The 22,225-nt window shown below is 45.4% G+C and overlaps 1 long non-coding RNA gene across 1 annotated transcript in view; it reads left to right on the plus strand.

Annotated features, from left to right (window-relative positions):
* Positions 1-22,225, plus strand: part of LOC140488918 (uncharacterized) — a 55,557-nt gene that overhangs the window by 22,136 nt on the left and 11,196 nt on the right. The window contains exon 3 of the long non-coding RNA XR_011963049.1: positions 1,630-1,764. This is a non-coding gene — a long non-coding RNA (uncharacterized lncRNA). The remainder of the gene's footprint in view (positions 1-1,629; positions 1,765-22,225) is intronic.

Genomic DNA, 22,225 nt, shown 5'->3' on the forward strand with positions numbered 1-22,225 from the left:
AAACTTTATATTTCTTTGAACTGTACTTTATCACATTTTCCCAGAGGATCTCTCCAGGTGACATTACTCAGTTACTAAGTTTCATCACACAACGATCGCTCTGAGATAGTTATGTTCCTAGCCAATTGCACAATTTGTTATTCAATGAAACACTGAAAAACAAATCTCTGAACTCCTCTTCCAATATCACTGTTGTCAGTGTGACTGTCCCAGATTATGTGAATCTTGAAATTTCCCAAAATTATCACAAAGTGTTTGTTAAAAAATTCCAATGAGTTCCTGTGTAATGCAGTGATGAGCAATGGAATGCTGTTCGGTGTTTTAAACGTTTCTGCTGCTTGTGTCCTTGGCAAGTAGTAGCCAGAATTTACATTCAGACTGACTCTACTTCATGATCTGAGGGCAAATGCTTTCTCTGTAATGCCTTTTTTTTATCCATTATTGTTAGCGTTGCCCATTTTGCCTGAGTTTCCGCAAAGTTGTGATCCATTGAATATGTCCACCTTTTGTTGGCCCTGTAACCACGTCTCTCTGGTGTCTAAATTTATTTTATCTCTGTGTCACAAATCAGTCTACCTTATTTAAGAGACATTATCCATTACAAAAAAAACATGATTTACTTTTCCCCACAATTTTCTGTTACAATCCGATTTCCTGATGTACAATTTTACTTAAACTCTGTCCCATCCTGTTCCTTTCTGCTTGTCTTCAGTCACATTCCCATACTGCTCCCATACTTCACCTTTTCTCTTTGCATTTGGAAAGCTCGTTTCACCTGAACCCTGTCCCTGCATCCTCTCTTGTCAGTTTAAAGCCCTGTCCATAAACCTACCGACATGATTGGCCAGGACACTGGTCCCAGCAGGGTTCCAGTGGGACCATATGAATGGGTTATTTTTAAAATCGGGTATGGGATGTGGGGGTCTCTGGCTGACCAGCCTTTCCTGCCCAGCCCAAGCTGCCTTCGAGCTGAGTAACTTGCTTGGCCATTTCAGAGGGTAATTGGGAGGCAAACACTTGCTGTGGATATATCGTGCAGACCACATGAGGATGAGCAGATGCCCTTATCTAACGGACAAGTGTTTGGGTTTTATGTACATCTACGAGGGTGTCATATTTATTTATGGATTGCTAATTACTATTTGTAAAATTATTGATTTCAAATTAAACCATTTCTGAAGGTGGGATTCAAACTCTCTTCTGCTGAACGTTAGCTGAGGTCTTGATACATGCTCTAGCAGTAATACAACTAGGCCATCATTTCGCCTGCTCACTGGGTGCTCATCCCTGAGCACTGATACCAGGGCATCATGAAGATAAACCCATTCTTCCAACATGACTGTGTGATCCTGAGGTCTTCCAGCACTCCAGTGATATCACTCAGTCTCTCTCCATGTGGTATCCCTCACTGTGTGAGTCTAATTGCTGCCTCTGTCAGTGACTCTCACTCTTGCAGTTACTCCAGATACTGAGCCAACAGCTTTCTCCACTCCAGAGAGATGCAACAGCACAGGCCAGAGGTGGAGACTGGGATTTTACAGATCTCTGTGGGACTCATTTCCATTCTCCATCTGTAACCCTCACTGCATCAGTCTAATTTCCCATTCTGTCTATTTCTGTCTCCTGTAGGTACTCGGGAAGGTGCTGACTCAATAGACTTCCCAATTGCTGGGTGTCTCGACCAACACCTCATTGAAAATGGTTGGTCATCCAGGGCGACAGAGGGCAGGGAGATCTGGAGCCTTCAATAAATCCTGGTGAGAGGTAAGATCACTCATAGTGCACAGAGCTTGGAGCAATGAGAGGGCTCCAAACATCGCTAACAAGACATGGCATAGATACAGTGCAGGAGGGGGAGCACAGGACAGACCCACCCCAGGCTCAATCATTACCTCTACTTTAATTTATGTTGCACTGAGACAGCATGGGGAATTCATAGTTATCAATCCAGGCCTGTGCTGTCTTAGTGAGCATCAGGACAACAGAGGGGCAAGCAGGCCTCTGACAAGATGTTGGGAATGCTGCCTGGGGTCTTTCAGTTCTGTGCTCTCCTCCAACACGCTAATAAGACTTACTACTCTGCAACACTGTATCTTTGGACTGTCTTGTGCACCAGTGCAGAAAAGGCTGGTCAGCCAGAGACACCCACATCCCATACCCCATTTTAAAAATAACCCATTAGGGTGGTCCCACTGGAACCCTGCAGGGACCAGTGTCCTGGCCAATCATGTAGGTAAGTTTATGGACAGGGCTTTCAACTGACAAGAGAGGATGCAGGGACAGGGTTCAGGTGAAACGAGCTTTCCAAATGCAAAGAGAAAAGGTGAAGTATGGGATCAGCATGGGAATGTGACTGAAGACAAGCAGAAAAGAACAGGATGGGACAGAGTTTAAGTAAAATTGTACATCAGGAAATTGGCTTGTTACAGAAAATTGTGGGGACGAATAAATTATGTTTTTTTTGGAATGGATAATGTCTCTTCAATAAGGTAGATTGATTTTGATACAGAGATAAAATGAATTTAGACACCAGAGAAACGTGGTTATAGGGCCAACAAAAGATGGACATAAATATTCAATGGATCAAAACTTTTTGGAACCTCAGGCAAAATAGACAACGCTAACAATAATGGATAACAAAGGCATTACAAAGAAAGCATTTGCCCTCAGATCATGAAGTAGAGTCAGTCTGAATGTAAATTCTGGCTACTACTTGCCAAGGACACAAGCAGCAGAAAAGGTTTAGCCACCGAACAGCATTCCGTTGCTCATCACTGCATTACACAGGAACTCATTGAAATGTTTTAACAAACACTTTGTCATAATTTTGGCAAACTTCAATATTCACATAATCTGTGACAGTCACACTGACAACATTGACATCGGAAGAGGAGTTCAGAGATTGTTTTCATTGTTTCTTTGAATAGCAAATTGTGCAACTGGCGAGGGACAGATCTATCTCAGAGCGATCGTTGTATGATGAAACTTAGTAACTGAGTAATGTCACCTGGAGAGATCCTCTGGGAAAATGTGATAAAGTGCAGTTTAAAGAAATATAAAGTTTTAAAGTGAATCACAGAAAAGACACGCTGCAACTAGAAACAAAAACAGCCAATTACATGGGTTTGAATGAGAACGGACCAAGGTAAAGATGCAAAATAGACTTAAATGTGTGCCTCTAAATGAACAGTGGAAAACATTTGAAGGAACAGTGTTAATCACTCAGCAAAAGAACATTCCATTGAAACAGACAAAACCTCAACAAAAAACTCCCACCTGTCCCTCACTCAGGACAAAATGTATCATATTAGATTATTAGGCTTAGAAGATCACCAAAAAGTACTTAAAATCCTGAAGTGAGAGAGCGTTTTAGGAGTAAGTGTTAAAGGGATTTCAAAGGGTCTGCTAAGAGGAGTTGGGCAGTGGGAAGGGGAATCAGTGTCAGGGTTTAATGGCACAATAGGAACTGGGAGAGATGAAGATGCCGGAGGTGGTAAGAGTGTTACAGAGTGTGGTCAGGGCATGAATGGTGTTACAAACCCGGTATGAATTGCTGCAGCTGGAGGTGTTTGCAGAGGTAGGGAGGGACATATGCATTTTTATTTATTCATTCATGGGATGTGGGTGTCACTGCTAATTACCCAGAGGACAGCTCAGAGTTAGCAATATTGCAATGGCTCTGGAGTCACATGTTAGCCAGGCCAGGATAGAGTGTCAGATGTTCTACACAAAAGGAGGTCAGTGAACAAGATGAGTTCTTCCCACAAATCAACAATGCTTTTATGGTAACCTGACCAATCTCTTGTACAGATACAACATGACGTCCCAACTTCTACTCTTAATGCTCTGTCCAATGAAGGTAACCATCCCAAACGCCTGCTTCACCAGCCTGTCTACCTGTGACACCACTTTCAAAGAACTGTGTACCTGGGTCACTGGGTCACTGACTGACAACACTCCCCAGGGCACAAACATTAACTGGACAAGTCCCATCCTGGTTGGTTTCACCAAAATGGAACATTTCCCATTTATCTCATTAAACTCCATCGGCTACTATTCAGCCCACTATCCCAGCAGTACTGTTCATCCTGTTGCATCACAGATAACCTTCATCACTGTTCAGTTTACCACCAATTTCAGTGTCACCCAAAAAACTTACTTAACTTACATAACAATATTCCCATCCAAACAATTTATCCAAATGATAAACACGGCCGTGATAATATGCCAATCTTTTATCCAACCGCTATGATAAAAAAAAAGTGGCAACGAGAGTTTAATTCATATAAATGCGAGGTGCTGCATTTTGGGAAAGCAAATCTTAGCAGGACTTATACACTTAATGGTAAGGTTCTAGAGAGTGTTGCTGAACAAAGAAACCATGGGGTGCAGGTTAATAGCTCCTTGAAAGTGGAGTCGCAGGTAAATAGGATAGTGAAGGCGGCGTTTGGTATGCTTTTGTTTATTGGTCAGAGTATTGAGTACATGAGTTGGGAGGTCATGTTGCGGCTGTATAGCACATTGGTTAGGCTACTGTTGGAATATTGCGTGCAATTTTGTTCTCCTTGCTATCGGAAGGAGGTTGGGAAACTTGAAATGGCTCAGAAAAGATTTACAAGGATTTTGCCAGTGCTGGAGGATTTGAGCTATGCGGAGAGGCTGAACAGGCTGGGGCTGTTTTCCTCGGAAATTCGGAGGTTGAGGGGTGACTTTATAGAAGTTTACAAAATTATGAGCGGCATGGAGAGGGTAGGTAGACAAAGTCTCTTCCCTGGTGTTGGGACTTCCAGGACTAGAGGGTATAGGTTTAGGATATTGGGCGAAAAGATATAAAAGAGACCTAAGGGGCAACTTGTTAACACAGAGGGTGGTACGTGTATGGAATAAGCTGCCAGCGAAAGTGGTAGAGGCTGGTATAATTGCAACATTTAAGAGGTATTTGGATGGGTATATGAATAGGAAGGGTTTGGAGGTATATGGACTGGGTGCTAGATTGAGTTGAAATATCTGGTCGGCATGAACGGGTTGGAAAGAAGTGTATGTTTCCATGTTTTACATCTCTATGTCTTTAACCTCTATACCCTTCGATTTATTATCATCCATGTGCCTATCCAGAAGTTTACTAAATGTCCCTAATGCATCCAATTTTACCGCCACGCTGGCAGTGCATTCCGCTCAGCTACCACTCTGTATGTAACGAACCTACATCTGAAATCTCCCCTGAACCATCCGCTAATCACCCGAAAATTTTAACCCCTTGGAAAAGCTATTTATATCAGAGTAAAAAAATCTCTATTCACTCTATTTATGCCTGTCATCACCTTGTTCACCTCAGCCAAGTCACCCCTCACCCTTCTTCACTCCAATGAGAAAGGCCTTAGCTCCTTCAACCTTTCTTCATAAGACCTGCTCTCCAGTACAGGCAGCATGCTGGAAAATCTCCTCTTTGCTATCTCTAAAACTTCCTCCTCCTTCCTGTAATGAAGGGACCAGAATTGAACACAATATTCCAAGTCGGGTCTAACCAGGGCTCTATGGAGCTGGCGCATAACCTCACAGCTTTAAAACTCAATCCCCAAACTAATGAAATCCCACACAATATATTCCTTCTTAATAAGCCGATCAGCTTGGGTGGCTACTTTGAGGGATCTATGGACTTGGAACCCAAGATCACTCTGTTCCTCCACACTGCAAAGGATTCTGCATTTAACCCTGAATTCTGCATTCAAATTCAATCTTCTAAAATGAATGACTTCACACTTTTTAAGATTGAACTCCATCTGCTACTTCTCAGCATCTTGTCAATGTCCCGTTGCAACCTACAACAGCCCCCCACACTATCAACCACTCCACCAAACTTCGTGTCATTGGCAAACTTACTAACCCACTCTTCCACTCAATCATCCAACTAATTCATCAAATCACAAAGAGCAGAGGTCCTGTAGCCACTCCCTGCAGAAACCCACTGGTCACTGAGCTCCAGGATGAATGGTTCTATCTATCCTTGCCCTCTGTCTTCTGTAGACCAGTAATCCCGTATCCAGACAGACAGGATTCCCTGTATCCTATATCTCCGTACTTTCTGAATGAGCCATAAAGGTGTTTCGTCACATTCTCAAAAGATTCAATAAGATTTGTAAGGCATGACCTGCCCCTTACAAAACCAGGCTGACGATCTCTGATCAAACTATGGTTTTCCAAGGAATAATAAATCCTGTCTCCCACACTCCTCTCCAATAATCTGCACACCACAGACATAAGACTGACACCAGTGGAATTCCCAGGATTATCCCTATTCCCTTTCCTGAACAAGGGAATAATATGTTTCTGCCTCCAATCATCTGGTCCGACTCCAATGGACAGTGAGGGGGAAAACGTCATCACCAGGTGCTCAGCCATCCATTCCCTCGGTTCCTGTAGTAACTTTGGACGCATCCAGTCTGGTTCAGTGACTTATCTATCCTTATCTTTTACAAACTTCTCAGCACATCGTCCTTCTTAACACCCACCTGTTCACGTAATTCGGCCTGTTTCATGCTGTCCTCACAAATGACAAGTTCCCTCTCCGCAGTGAATACTGAGACATAGTATTCATTAAGGACTTCCCTTACCTCCTGTGACTCCAAGGCTCAATTTCCTTCCTCTATCCCAGATTTGCCTTATCCTCACTCTGGCCATGCTCTTCTTCCTCGCATCAGTGGAGAATGCCTTCCGGTTTTCCTTAATCCTTCCCAACAATGCTTTTTCATGCCCCCTTCTAGTTGCGCTAAGTCAATTCCTCAGTTTCTTCCTGTTACCTTCAGAGAATCCCGACAGTGTGGAAACAGGCCATTTGACCCAACACCTCCATATGAACCCTCCAAACAGTATCCAACCCAGCCCCACTCCCCCACCCTATTACTCTCCATTTGCCCTGACTAATGCGCCAAACTTACCCATCCGTGAACACTATGGGTAATTTAGCATGGCTGAGTCAACTAAGCTGCACATCTTTGTGCTGTGTGAGGTAACCAGAGCACCTGGAGGAAACCCACGTAGACACAGGGAGAATGTATAAACTCCACACAGACTGTCGCCTGAGGCTGGAATCGAAATGGAGTCCGTGGTGCTATGAGGTCGTAGTGTTAACCACTGAGACACCGTGCCACCCAATGTAACTCTCTGGAGCCCTGTCTGATCTTTGCTTCCTCAACCTTAAGTAAGCTTCCTTCTTCCTCTTGACTAGATGCTAAAGTCCATGTGGACAACGTCGACTGCTCTGCCTTCATCTATGGCCACCTCCTCGAAGAGTCAATCCGGTTTGTGAAACTTGGTTTTCCACTCCCAAAGCCATGCTGACTGTCTTGGATCAGCCCTTGCCATTGTAAATATAAGGAGTTCCTTTCTCTCAGAATCTCCTCCAACAACTTCCCCATCACCGGGCTGGCTGGGCTGTGATTTCCTGGCTTTGTCCTCCATCCCTTAAGTGATGGAGCAGTGTTAGCCAACCTCGAGCCTTCCAAAGTCTCACTGTGTCTGTTGATAATATAAATATCTCTGTTAGGGTCACTATAATATCTTCCCTAGTTTCCATTAATATTTTAGGATTGACCTAATGAGCTACTGAGGATTGATCTACCTTTATTTGTTTTAAGATTCCAGCCCTTTCTCTTCTCTGGTGAGGATTCTTTCCGACACATCATTATTTATTTCCTCAAGTTCCCGTTTTTCCATGTTTTTCGCCACAGTAAAGTCTGACAAGACTATTTTGTCTAATACCTCACCCATCTCCTCTGGTTCCTCACATGGGTGACCTTATTGATCTTTAAGGGGCCCTATTCTCTACCAGGTTACTCTTTAGCCCTTATTGAAACTTGCATAAAGGCGTCCGATTAGTCAAATGCACCATATCCCCTATACCACTCCACCCCTTCTACACCCTTACAATTCTGCCATTTATATTCACACCAACAAATTAAATTCAACAGGCTCAAAACAAATGATCTTTTATCAAATGTGTTTTCGAGTGGCCAGTTATTGCATATTGACATATCTTTTGTCACAATTTCAGTTTGCTCCCGACGTACTGTCAGGCTAACACTATTTGGTTTCAGACCGACACCAGAAAGAGTTGAGGGAGTTCTTGTTTATCAATCTGAAAAAGGTAGCTTACAGATTCAGCAGGTAATAGAGAAGGCAAATCCAGCATCTGCAGTCCACACTTTTTCCTCGAATGCCTTTCTGAAGTCCATATAGGTCGCATCTACCGCTCAGCCCTCGTCAATCCTCTTTGTTACTTCTTCAAAAAACTCAATCAAGTTTGTGAGACAGGATCTCCCACGCACAAAGCCATGTTGACTGTCCCTAATCAGTCCTTGCTTTCCAAATACATGTGATCCTGTCCCTCAGGATTCCCTCCAACAACTTTCCCACCACCGACGTCAGGCTCACTGCTCTGTAAATCCCTGGCTTGTCCTTACCAAACTTCTTAAACAGTGGCACCATGTTTGCCAACTTCCAGTCTTCCGGCGCCTCACCTGTGACAATCTTTGATACAAATATTTCAGCAAGAGGTCCAGTGATCACTTCTCTAGCTTCCCACAGAGTTCACGGTTACACCTGATCAAGTCCTGGGAATTTTCCCACCTTTATGCATTTCAAGACATCCAACAATTGCTCCTCTGTAATATTGACACTTTGCAACGTGTCACCATCTATTTCCCTTCATTCTATCTTCCGTATCCTTTTCCACAGTAAAAACTGATGCAAAATACCCGTTTGTATCTCTGTCTTTTAAACGTTGTAACCCACATCCACCCCTTCCTGAAGAAGTTCCTTCCACAATGAAAACACCATCTGTGTAACAAGTTGCCCCCATGTCTTTTTTTTTGAACATCTCTCTCTTCTAATCTCTAAAATGTGGTTCTTCCTCTTGAGAGACCCCATCCTGAGGAAAAGACAACTACCATTAAATCGATCTATTTTCCTCATTTTTAAAAATAAACTTTTCTAACATCACCGTCTCAACCTCCAGGCTCCAGCGAAAAAAGACTCAGCCTATCTAGCCATTTTTCAGAACTCAAGCCTTCCATACCCAGCAACATTCTGGGAAATCTCTTCTGAACCCCCTGCAGCTTAATAATATCATCTACATTTCTGGGCGACCAGAACTGGATGGAGTATTGTAGAACAGGCCTCACAAATGTCTCTGCAATCTCGGCATGACATCCCAAATCCTCCATTCAATGGACTGAGCAATAGTCAGGCATGCCAAGCACTGCCGTGTCCATCCTGTGATGCAAACTTCAAGGATTATGTACCTGAACCCGGAGGTCCCTCTGCTCTAAAACACGAACTGAGTCCCGAACATTAATTGTATAAGCTCTACCCTTGTTTGTTTTACCAAGTGCACTACCTTGCATTTATTCAGATTGACTTCCATCTATCGTTTTCAGCCCATTCACCCATTTCATCAAGATTCCTTTGTAATCTCAAAAAAACCTCCTTCACCGTCCATTATGCCACCCTCCAGCCTTTCCGGCACATCACACGTGGCTGTCAATGGTACACATATCTTTGCTCAGGGCTCCACAATTTCTTCCCTAGCAGCCCACAGTGTTCTGTGATACACTTAATCAGGTCCTGGGGCTTTCCATACCTTTGTGTTTTAAAACCTTCGATCACATGCACTCTCTTCATGTCATTGAGATGTACAGCATGGAAACAGACCCTTAAGTCCAACTCGTCCATGCTGACCAGAAGATGTAAATAAATCCATCCCATTTACCAGCATTTGGTCCATGTACATATAAACCATTATTATTCATATACCCATCTAAATATCTCTCAAATGTTGTCATATTATCAATATCTGCTACTTTCTCTCTCAGCTCATTCCATACACACATCACCGTGTGCCAAAAAAAGCTGTCCCTTCAGTGCCGTTTAAACCTTTCCGTTTAACCTTAAACCTATGCCCTCTAGCTTTGGACTCTCCAACCCCTGGGAAAGACCTTGACTGTTTACACAATCCATACACCCCATGTTGAGATAAACCTCTGTCAGGTCACCCCTCAGTCTCCAATGCTCCAGGGAAAACAACCCCAGCTTATTCACCAACAACCCGGGCAACATCGTGTAAATCTTTTCTGAACACATTCAAATTTCACAACATCCTTCCTGTAGCGGGGAGACTAAAATTGCAGAATACTCCAATTGTGATCTAAAATATTACTCTTGTTCCATGAGTTCCCCAGCCTTTGTCCACAGTAAGTTCTGGAGGGAAAAAATGTGTTTAAGGTCATTGCCATATTCTGTGGTTCCACACATCAATGGTCTCATTGATCTTTAAGGGACACTATTTTGTCTCGAGTTACTCTTTTACTCAATATATTTAAACAATCACTTTTGGATTCTCTGCCAAGGCTATTGCACGTACACTTTCTGATTTCCTGATTTCTGATTTCTACCCAAAGTATATTCCTAAAGTCCCTGTGATCCTCAGGGATCCCCTTGATCCAGCTGGCTATACCTGACATGTGCCCCCTTTTCCTTGACCAGCCCCTCAGTAGACGGCCAGTGTTTCTAAATGCTGTCAGCATTGACCTGCACACAAACAGGAACATGCTGGTGGTGATCGCTCAACACATCTCTCTTTTAAAATATTCTAACTTGCCAGACTTCTCTTTCCCTGCAGGGAGACTTCTCAATCACCTTTTGAAAGTTCCTGGCTAATATTATCAAGATTGGTCCGGCCCCATTTTATAACTTTAACTTGTGCACCAGGCCTGTCCTTTTCCGTCGCTGTTTTCAAACTACTAGAACTGTGGTCACTTTGGCAAAATGCTTTCCCACTCACACCTCAGTCCCTTTTCCTACCTTGTTTCCCAAAAGGAGGTCAGGTTTTGCCGCTTTCTCTTTTCAAGCCATTTACATATTGATTGGGAGTTTTTAGAACACAATCACCAAATTCCTCTCTTGCAAACACTAATAACTGGCAGTCCCAGTCTATGTTTGCAAAGTTTAAAAAGCCCAACCATAACAGGCCTATTATTATGATTGATATTTGAGTTCTCCTGATATGTTTGTTCCTCAGTCTGCCACTGATTATTCAGGGTCAGTAAGACAATCGTGTCAGAGTGATGACCCATTCTTATTTCTCAGTTCCACTAACATAGTGTCACTGGGTGATCCCACAGGAATATCCTCTCTAAGTACTGATGTAATGATTCATGCACTCAAAACCCACAACCACGTGTCCTCTCTTTCCTCCCTTTCGATGCTTCCTGTAGCATCTCCATCTTGAAACAATGAGTTGCCAGTCCTGTCCCTCCCTCAGCTGTGTTCCTGTAATAACTTTCATCTCCCAGTCCCATGTTCCAATCCATGCCCTGAGTTCAGCTTCCTTCGCTGTCAGGCCCCTTGCATTGAAATGAACGCAGTTTAATCATCAGCTCCCACGCCCCCCCCCCCCATTTCCTGCTATATTCTTGCCTGCCTTGCCTGCTGAAATTGCTGTCTTGAACTCGTGCACCAACCTCAATCTTCTTTCTGGCCTTACGACTGTTTAAGGTGCAACACCCTGTCAGATTAGATTATATCCTTTCAAGCAGCTCTAACAATTCGTCCCACTATGATATGGCTCCCCCACCTTCTCCCAGTTCAGGTCCACTTGTGCTGACACCTTCAGACATCCAGAGACTTGTCCACCAAGGTCCCGGTGTTACTCGGTACTCCAGGAGGACCTACCCTTCATGATGTATATCCTTCGCTTATGAGACTTCCCACAGTGAATTACCTCACAGTGATCAGAAGTAGTAAACTCCATCTGCCATTATTCTGCCCAGTTTCTCATCTGATCGATATCTGACTGTAGCCTGAGACCATCCCCCTCAACTTTCATGCCATCTATACACCTACTCATGGTTCCTGCTGCTTTCACATTGGAGTTATTATTCCACAGAATAACCATCAATGGGTCCTGCACAGATTCCTGTGGAACACCCACTGGTGATAGAATTTCCAACACGAATAAGTCTATCAACTAATTTTGACACCAAATTACCAACTTGCCTTGGATCCCAGTGGGTCTTTACTTTCGGACCAGCCTTCCATGAGGGACCTTGTCAAAAGTCTTATTCAAGTCCATGTAAACCACACCGTCTGCACTGCCCTCATCAATATTTTTCGACACCATTTCAAAAAACTGAACTGAATTCCTCAGACAGTATCTCCCTCTACCAAATCCGTGATGCCGCTGCCGAGGTGACCCTTACCTTTGGAAGTGTTGATTCATCCTCACAATTGTTTCCAAAAATTTCCCTCCCCCTGCTGTCAGACTATCTGCTCTGTAATTACCTGGCCTACCCCTGAAAGGAGTTTGAAAGGGAGAAGGCGAAATCTGATGTAATGGTGTTACAGTTGAATAAAGGTAATTATGAGGGCATGAGAGAGGAACTGACTAAAATAGACTGGAAGCAGAGGCTAACCGGGAAGACACTAGAGCAAAAATGGCAGGAGTTTGTAGGTATAATTGAGGACACTGTACAGAGGTTCATTCCCAAGAAAAGAAAGATTAACCGGGGAGGGATTAGACAACCTTGGCTGACAAAGGAAGTCAGGAAATGTATTAAAGAAAATGAGAGATCCTATAAAGTGGCTAAGAACAGTGGGAAATCAGAAGATTGGGAAGGATACAAAAGCAAACAGAGGATAACAAAGAGTGTAATAAGAAATGAGAGGATCAAATATGAAGGTAGGCTAGCCAGTAATATTAGAAATAATAGTAAAAGTTTCTTTCAGTACATAAGAAACAAACGACAGGCAAAAGTAGACATTGGGCCACTTCAAACTGATGCAGGGAGCCGAGTGATGGGAGATAAGGAAATAGCAGGAGAACTTAACAAGTACTTTGCGTCAGTTTTCACAGTGGAAGACAGGAGTAATATCCCAAAAATTAAAGGGTGTCACGGGGCTGAGTTGAGTATGGTTGCCATTACGAAAGAGATAGTGCTAGAAAAGTCAAAAAGTCTTAAAATTGATAAATCTCCTGGCCCCGATGGGATACACCCTAGAGTTCTGAGAGAGGTTGCTGAGGAAATAGCAGAGGCATTGGTTGAGATCTTTCAAGAGTCACTGGAGTCAGGAAAGGTCCCGGACGATTGGAAGATGGCTGTAGTAACCCCCTTGTTCAAGAAAGGATCAAGGCAAAAGATGGAAAATTATAGGCCAATCAGCTTAACCTCGGTTGTTGGTAAACTTCTAGAATCCATCATTAAGGATGAGGTTTCTAAATTCTTGGAAGAGCAGAGTCTGATTAGAACAAGTCAACATGGATTTAGTAAAGGGAGGTCATGCCTGACAAACCTGTTGGAATTTTTTGAAGAGGTAACAAGTAGGTTAGACCAGGGGAACCCAGTGGATGTGGTCTATCTGGACTTTCAAAAGGCCTTTGATAAGGTGCCACATGGGAGACTGCTGAGCAAGGTGAGGGCCCATGGTGTTCGAGGTGAGCTGCTGGGATGGATTGAGGATTGGCTATCTAACAGAAGGCAGAGAGTTGGGATAAAAGGTTCTTTTTCAGAATGGCAGCCGGTGACGAGCGGTGTCCCGCAGGGTTCGGTGCTGGGGCCACAGCTGTTCGCATTATATATTAATGATTTGGATGAGGGAACCGGGGGCATTCTAGCGAAGTTTGCCGATGATACAAAGTTAGGTAGACAGGCAGGTAGTACTGAGGAAGTGGGGAGGCTACAGAAGGATCTAGACAGGTTGGGAGAGTGGTCCAGGAAATGGCTGATGGAATTTAACGTGAGCAAGTGCGAGGTCTTGCACTTTGGCAAAAAGAATATAGGAATGGACTACTTTCTAAATGGTGAGAAACTTAATAAAGCCAAAGCACAAAGGGATCTGGGAGTGCTAGTCGAGGATTCTCTAAAGGTAAACATGCAGGTTGAGTCTGTGATTAAGAAAGCGAATGCAATGTTGTCTCTTATCTCAAGAGGGTTGGAATATAAAAGCAGAGATGTACTACTAAGACTTTATAAAGCTCTGGTTAGGCCCCATTTGGAGTACTGTGTCCAGTTTTGGTCCCCACACCTCAGGAAGGACATACTGGCACTGGAACGTGTCCAGCGGAGATTCACACGGATGATCCCTGGAATGACAGGTCTAGCATATGAGGAACGGCTGAGGATACTGGGATTGTATTCGTTGGAGTTTAGAAGATTAAGGGGAGATCTAATAGAGACGTACAAAATAATACATGGCTTTGAAAAGGTGGATGCTAGAAAATTGTTTCTGTTAGGCGAGGAGACTAGGACCCGTGGACACAGCCTTAGAATTAGAGGGGGTCATTTCAGAACGGAAATGCGGAGACATTTCTTCAGCCAGAGAGTGGTGGGCCTGTGGAATTCATTGCCACGGAGTGCAGTGGAAGCCGGGACGCTAAATGTCTTCAAGGCCGAGATTGATAGGTTCTTGTTGTCTAGAGGAATTAAGGGCTACGGGGAGAACGCTGGCAAGTGGAGCTGAAATGCGCATCAGCCATGATTGAATGGCGGAGTGGACTCGATGGGCCGAATGGCCTTACTTCCACTCCTATGTCTTATGGTCTTATGGTCTTATGCTGCCCTTCTTGAACAAAGGAACCACATTAGCGATCCTCCAGTCATTCAGCACTTCACCTGTGGCCAGCAAAGTATTAAATATATCTACCAGGGCCCCAGCAATCTCCTCCCTCACCTCCCATAGAGGCAGGGGATACATTTCATCGGGCACTGGGGATTTCTCCACCTTTATGCCTGTGAAAACATTTAATATCTCCTCCTTATTGATCTTCACATGTTCTAGAACCTCACCATCCCGACTGAAATCCCCAGCTACAATGTCTTTCTCCTGTGTGAATACAGGTGCAAAGTATTCATTGAAGTCCTCACCTACTTCCTCTGGCTCCATGCACAGATTGTCTCTTTGGTTTCCAACAAGCCTCGCTGTTTACATGGGAATCCTCTTCCTCCAACTATACTCATTAAGTACCTTGTGGCCTCTCCTTAACAGTATCTGCCAATATCACCAGCATCATGCCCATTATTTGCCTGTCATTTTAAGGATCCCCTTGCACTCTCTATACGTTGGTCCGTCTTGTCTGTTTTTATCGCATTGTACTTCCTTTATCCAGCTCAGGATATCACTTGACCAGTATTCACTGGAGTTATTCCTTCGTCATTCACTCTTCACAAAACACACTGGCCTTGAATTCTCCCTGTATCACTTTGACATACTTCCTCTTTCTGAATATGAACCCAACAGCAAATAGTTCCTCGCAGTCTGTGTCTGCCAGATCCTGTCTCGTTATCATGATAATGCCCAGTGACAGTGATATTCCAGTGATTAGGGGGCTTCCACAAATTTGGCGTCTTCACTTCTGCCCTATCCTTATGTTTTTCCAAAATGTCTTTGAAAGCTAGTGTTATGACCACTATCACCAAAATACTATAAAAATCCTTACGTCTGTCATCTTGTCCAGTACCTACAGCCCACTCTGTAACATCTAGCCCTTCCTGACCTCCCCATCTGTGTACCTTCCTCCAGCCTCTCCAGTACATGATGTCACTGTTACCTTCTCCAGTCCCAACAGCACACCTCCATCCTGTCCTATAGCACCTCATTACCGCAAACCTTCCACCATCCATTTCACCTCACTGTCTGTACAGAGTCCTCCAGTTTCTACATAGATTCCTACCAACCCTCCCTTTGTGTAACGTTCTGAAGCCACTAGAACGCTCCCGAGATCTGTAACCATGCCCCCCTCTCTCTCTTCAATCTTCTCTGTCTCTGTGACTAACTCCCATCATTACAATGTTCTTTACATTTGACCACCTCCAGTCAGTACTAGCGTTCCTAGCTCTCGAAATCCTGCAGCCACTAAAATCATCCATATGCGTGAAATATCCTCTCAATTGTTGTAACAACTCTCATTCCCACAACTGCCTCTGTCCATAAACTCAGGCAGTGCGTAAAATCCTTGCTAACTCAGTAACCTGACCCAGTGTATACAACTCTGAGTATGACTAACTTCATCCAGTCTCCCCAACTGTCCCGACCACTAATTGTCGCGAGAACCCACAACCCTCCCTATTGCGTTAAATTCCTCCAGTCCCTCTCATGGACACCATCTATGTTAATCTCCTCCAGTCCCTCTCATGGACACCACCTGTTCATGTAGATATTTTCCTCCTGTTCCAATAAACCCTTGTGAACTTTGTGATCTCGTCCAATCTCTGCAGTCCTCTGTATAATCAGCCTCATTGTGCCTGGAACCTGTCTTCAATTCCAGCTTTGGACGACTGTCTGTTGGACGTTGCATGTTCTCCCCACCCACCACCCCCCCACCCCCACTTACTGTGTGGGTTTCTTCCGGGTGCTCTGGTTTCCTGCCATAGCCCAACATTTGCACGATACGTGGATTGGCCATCATAAATTGACTGTAGTATTCCGGCAAATGTGGATTAGGTGAGTTCACCACGAGAAAAGCAGGGTTTATTGGATAGGGAGAGGGCTGGGTCTGGTTAGGATGCTCTTTCGGGGGTTGGTGTGGACTTGTTGGGCCAAATAGCCTGTTTCCACACTGTGAAGATTCTATTCAGTTTATTGTCCAGTCCTGTCAACCATCCCTGTCTATTGAACCTTGCCTCATCGCCAATACTCTCCTAATATGTGTAATTTCCAACAGTCTCTGAAACACTCCTTGGCGATGTAAGCTTCTCCAGTCCTTACCACGATCGATATGACTGTCACCTCTTCCTGCTTTTAGAATAATCCCGATAACTGTTGCCATTCGTTACATCACTCCCAATCACTGTTCCATCCTGAAACCCCAAAAAACATTTATAGCTCAGTAAACCCATCTGGACTGTCTATACTTCCTTTTGACAGTCCCGTTCTGAGATTTTCTCTATATCAAAAAAGTAATTAAGTGTAGGTAACCCTTATTATTGCAACCTCCCTCTAGCCTTACAGCACTGAGGATCTGTCGAAGCTCTTTTCAAACCGACAGCCATCTGTGTCTGTAATCTCCTCCACTCCCCATAATTCATTCTCTCTGAGCTCCTCTGTCGTCCATTAAACATTGAAAAAACTGCAGATGCTGGAGATCAGAGCTTAAAAATGTGTTGCTGAAAAAGCGCAGCAGGTCAGGCAGCATCAAAGGAGCAGGAGAATCGATGTTTCAGGCATAAGCCCTTCTTCAGGAATGAGGAGGGTGTGCTAAGCAGGTTTAGATAAAAGGTAGGGAGAAGGGACTTGGGGAGGGGTGTTGGGAATGCGATAGGTGGAAGGAAGTTAAGGTGAGGATGATAGGCCGGAGATGGGGTGGGGGCGGAGAGGTCGGGAAGAAGATTGCAGGTCAAGAAGGTGGTGCTGAGTCTGAGGGTTGCGACTGAGAAAAGGCGGGGGGAGGGGAAATGAGGAAGCTGGAGAAATCTGCATTCATCCCTTGTGGTTGGACGGTTCCTAGGCTGATGATGAGGCCCCCTTCAGGCGTCGTGTTGCCATAGTCTAGCGGTGGACGAGGCAAGAACCTGCAGTGGGAGGTGGAGTTAAAGTGTTCAGCCACGGGGCAGTTGGGTTGGTTGGTGCGGGTGTCACAGATGTGTTCTCTGAAACGTTGCACAAGTAGGCGGCATGGAACCCAATGTAAAAGAGGCCACATTAGGTGCAGCGGATGCAGTAAATGATGTGTGTGGATGTGCAGGTGAATTTCTGATGGATATAGATGGATCCCTTGGGGCCTTGGAGGGAAGTAAGGGGGGAGGTGTGGGCGCAAGTTTTGCGTTTCTTGCGGTTACGGGGGAAGGTGCCGGGCGTGAAGGTTGGCTTGGTGGGGGGTGTGGATCTGACAAGGGAGTCGCGGAGAGAGTGGTCTTTCCGGAATGCTGATGGGGTGGGGAGGGAAATATATCCTTGGTGGTGGGGTCCATTTGGAGGTGGCGGAAATGGCAAAGGATGATACGATGTATCTGGGGGTTGGTGGGGTCGGAGGTGAGGACCAATGGGGTTCTGTCCTGGTGGCGATTGGAGGGACAGGGTTCAAGGGCGGAGGAGCAGGAAGTGGAGAGGTGGAGAGCATCGTCAACCACGTCTGAGGGGAAATTGTGGTCTTTGAAGGAGGCCATCTGGGTTGTTCGGTATTGGAAATAGTCCTCCTGGGAGCAGATGCGGCGAAGGCGAAGGAATTGGGAATATGGATGGCATTTTTACAGGGGGCACGGTGGGAGGAGGTGTAATCTAGGTAGGTATGGGAGTCAGTCGGTTTATCGTAAACGTCCGTGTTGAGTCGGTCGTCCAAGATAGAAATGGAGAGGTCTAGGAAGGGGAGGGAGGAATCTGAGATGGTCCAGGTAAATTTGAGGTCGGGGTGGAAGGTGTTGGTAAAGTTGATAAACTGTTGAACCTCCATGCGGGAGCATTAGGTAGCACCGATGCATTCATAGATGTAGCGGAGGAAAAGGTGGGGGGTGGTGTCAGTGCAGCTGCGGAAGATGGACTGTTCCACATATCCAACGAAGAGGCAGGCATTGCTGGGGCCCATGTGGGTACCCATGGCTACTCCTTTGGTTTGGAGGAAGTGGGAGGATTGGAAAGAGAAGTTGTTCAGAGCGAGGATCAGTTCAGTCAGTCGCAGGAGGGTGTCATGGAAGGGTACTGGTTTGTTTGGCGGGAAAGGAACAAGTGGAGGGATTTGAGGTCTTCATGATGGGGGATGGAGGTGTACAGGGACTGGATATCTATGGTGAAGATAAGGCGTTCGTGACCGGGGATGCGATAACCATGGAGAATGTGGAGGGTGTGTGTGGTGTCCCGAATGAAGGTGGGGCGTTCTTGGACTAAGGGGAACAGGACCATGTCAAGGTATGCAGAAATGAGTTTCGTGGGGCAGGAGCAGGCTGAGACAATGGGTCGGCCGGGGTAGTCAGGTTTGTGGATTTTGGGCAGGTGGTAGAAATGGGTGGTGCTTGGTTGTGAGACGATGACGTTGGAGGCGGTGGATTGGAGATCCCCTGAGGTGATGAGGTTATGGATGGTCTGGGAGATGATGGTTTGGTGGTCGGTGGTGGGGTCATGGTCAAGGGGCAGTAGGAGGAGGTGTCCGCTGGCTGGCGTTTAGCCTCAGAATGTAAAGATTGGTGCGCCAAACTACCGCCCTTGTCTGTCGATTTGATAGTGAGGTTGTGGTTGGAGCAGAGGGAGTGGAGGGCTGCACGTTCCGAGGGTGAGAGATTGCAGTGGGTGAGAGGGGTGGACAGGTTGAGGCGGTCAATGTCGCGGCGGCAGTTGGCTATGAAGAGATTAAGTGTGGGTAAGAGGCCAGCACTGGGTGTCCAGGTGAATGGGATGTGTTGGAAGTGGGAGAAGGGGTCGTCAGAGTGTGGGTGAGAATCCTGGTTGAAGAAGTAGGCACGGAGGGGAAGGCGGCAGAAGAAATGCTCGATGTCTCGCCGCGTGTTGAACTCGTTAATCCGGGAGCATAGGGGGATGAAGGTGAGACCTCTGCTGAGGACTGATCGTTCATCCTCAGAGCTGGGGAGGGCTGGAGGGATGGTGAAAATACGGCAGGGCTGGGAGTTAGGACCTGGGACCTGGCGTGGGGCTGGAGATGGGCGTGGGGCTGGAGTTGGGCGTGGGGCTGGATTTGGGCCTGGGGGTGGAGATCGGTGCAGGGGCGGAGATCGGAGTTGGGCGGAGACGCATGCGGCGTGGTCGTTGTGCAGGTGAGTGATACATTGTGATGTCTTGAACAGAATGCACATTGGAGAACAGGAGGTGCTGGCTGTCTTAAAATGCAAATGGTTTTATAAAACCTTGGGACATAATCAGATGTACCCCAGCACCTTGTGAGAAGCTAGGGAGGAAATTACAAGCCTCCTCACAGAGAGATTTGTATCAGCGACAGCCACTACTGACCAGTGAGGCTGATGGCAGAGGTGAGTAAGTTGTTGGAGGAGATTCTGAGTGAAAGGATCATCATGCATTTGGAAAGGCAAGGAATGATTAGCGATAATTAGCGTGGCTTTATGTGTGGAAAATGCTGACTGAGTGTTTTTGGAGGTAGACAAGTAATAGATAAAGGCCGGACAGTAGATGTCTCCGTGGACTTTAGCAAGGCCTTTGTCAAGGTTCTGCATGGCATACATAACCAGATCATACATAACCAGAGAGTGCTCACCAACTGGATACAAAATAGGATGGACGATAGGAGACAGAGCGTGTTCATAGAGGGTTGCTGCTCAAACTGCAGGCCTGTGACCAACGGTGTGTCATGGGGTTCGGTGTTGGGTCACTGTTATACATCATTTATATAAACGTTTTGATGATAATGCAGGAGTCATGGTTAGCAAGTGTGTGAGTGACACTGAAATTGGTGGTTAAGTGGACAGTGAAGAAAGTTATCTAAGAGTACAATTGGTTCAACAGTACTGCAGGGCCAGTGAGGTTAGAACGAACAGGTGGAGACAAGCACGCTGTTGCATTTTGCTCAGGCAAACCATCACTGCACTTGTTATGTTTGTGCCCTGGGTAGTGTTGTCAAATAGAGAGATGTAAAGATACAGGTACAAGGTTCTTTGAAAGTGGTGTCACAGGTTAAGAGGCTGGTGAAGCAGGTGTTTGGGATGGTTACCTTCATAGGGCAGAGCATTGAGAGTAGGAGTTGGGATGTCATGTTGTGTCTGTACAAGACATTAGTGAAGCCACCATAATAACATTGTTGATTATGTGGAAAAACTCCACTAGTTCACTCATGTCCTTGTGGGAAGGACATCTGACATTGTTACCCTGTCTGGATGACATGTGACTCCAGACCCACAGCAAAACGGCTGATCCTGAGCTACCTCTGAGTAAGTAGCAGTGGGTAATGTATGCTGGTCCAGGCAGTGACATCCTCAGCCCATGAATGAATAAGTAAAAATACATACTTCCGTCGCTTACCGCTGCAAACCCCTCCAGCTGCAGCACTACGTACTGGCTTTGTAACATTGTTCAGGCCCTTGTCCCTCTCTGTGCCAATATCACTATCTTCAGAATCTTCAACTCTCCCTTTTCCTATCATTTCATTAAACCCTGACAATGTTTCCCCTTCCTATATGTTTCCTCCTACTATTCGACACGGAGTGATCCCTTTTAGAAATGCTTCCCTATTACTGAAGCATTGACGTCTTGAGAATTGTTAGGTATTTTTGTCTTCCAAGCATCCCTTATTCAAATCAGGTAAATCCTGGGAATTACTGGGCCAAGACCGTCAACAGTGAGGGAGGAGCATTGGGAAGGTGTCGAGCCACACCAACGCCCCATCCACCCCCTTGCCACGGCCACCGCCTGCCCCAGGTGTAACAGAATCTGTGAAAGGCCACATCGGTCTGTACACCCACCTACAGACTCCCCCTGAGAGTGGGAGAGAGTCAGCCTCGTCTGTGACACACCACCAATGAGAGGATGAAATAGGGAGATTGAACTTCCTCACAATTATCCCAGTGCCTTTGTTACAAATTCCAATATTTCCCTGTTAATGCAGTGTCTCGCAATATAATGCTGTAAAGGGGCTTTAACACTGCCCTTCCACTTCTGTGTTCTGACTCTTATTATCCAGAACTTGGTCTCTTAATGATTGATAATCTGAGGCCACATATATTCTTGGGAATCCCAACATTACCTCTAACTGAGATTTCCCCATCTAGCTTCCCATTCTGCCTGACTTTCCACAAGGTTGTGTAGGAGGGAATATTAATGCCCCACCCTGTGCCCACGTCTCCCTGATGGTGATTAGGCAGAAATCACAAGCCACTCGTGCATATCACTTATGGAAAATGCTTCGGGCATTCAGATTAAGAAACAGTAAATTACTTTTCTGCCACAATTCCCTGACACAAAATTATCTGCTGATGTACAATTTTACTTAAACTCAGTTTCTTCCAGTTTCTTTCTTTTTGTCTTCAGCTACATCCCCATGTTTCAATATTTCAACCTTTCTCTATGGAATTGGGAATTTCCCTTCAGCTGAACCCTGTTCCTCCTCTTCTGTGTCAGTTTAAAGCACTCTGCATAATTTTGGACATATGATTGACCAGGGCACTGGTCCCACCACTGTACCATCCCAATAAAATAGCTGACTCCCTGAGTACTGGTAGCAGTGCCCACTGCATCAGACCCACTTCTTCTGACACCATTGCGTGATTCTGAAACCTTCCTGCAC

This window comes from Chiloscyllium punctatum, chromosome 18 (assembly GCF_047496795.1).
Source record: "Chiloscyllium punctatum isolate Juve2018m chromosome 18, sChiPun1.3, whole genome shotgun sequence".
NCBI classification, from domain to species: domain Eukaryota; kingdom Metazoa; phylum Chordata; class Chondrichthyes; order Orectolobiformes; family Hemiscylliidae; genus Chiloscyllium; species Chiloscyllium punctatum.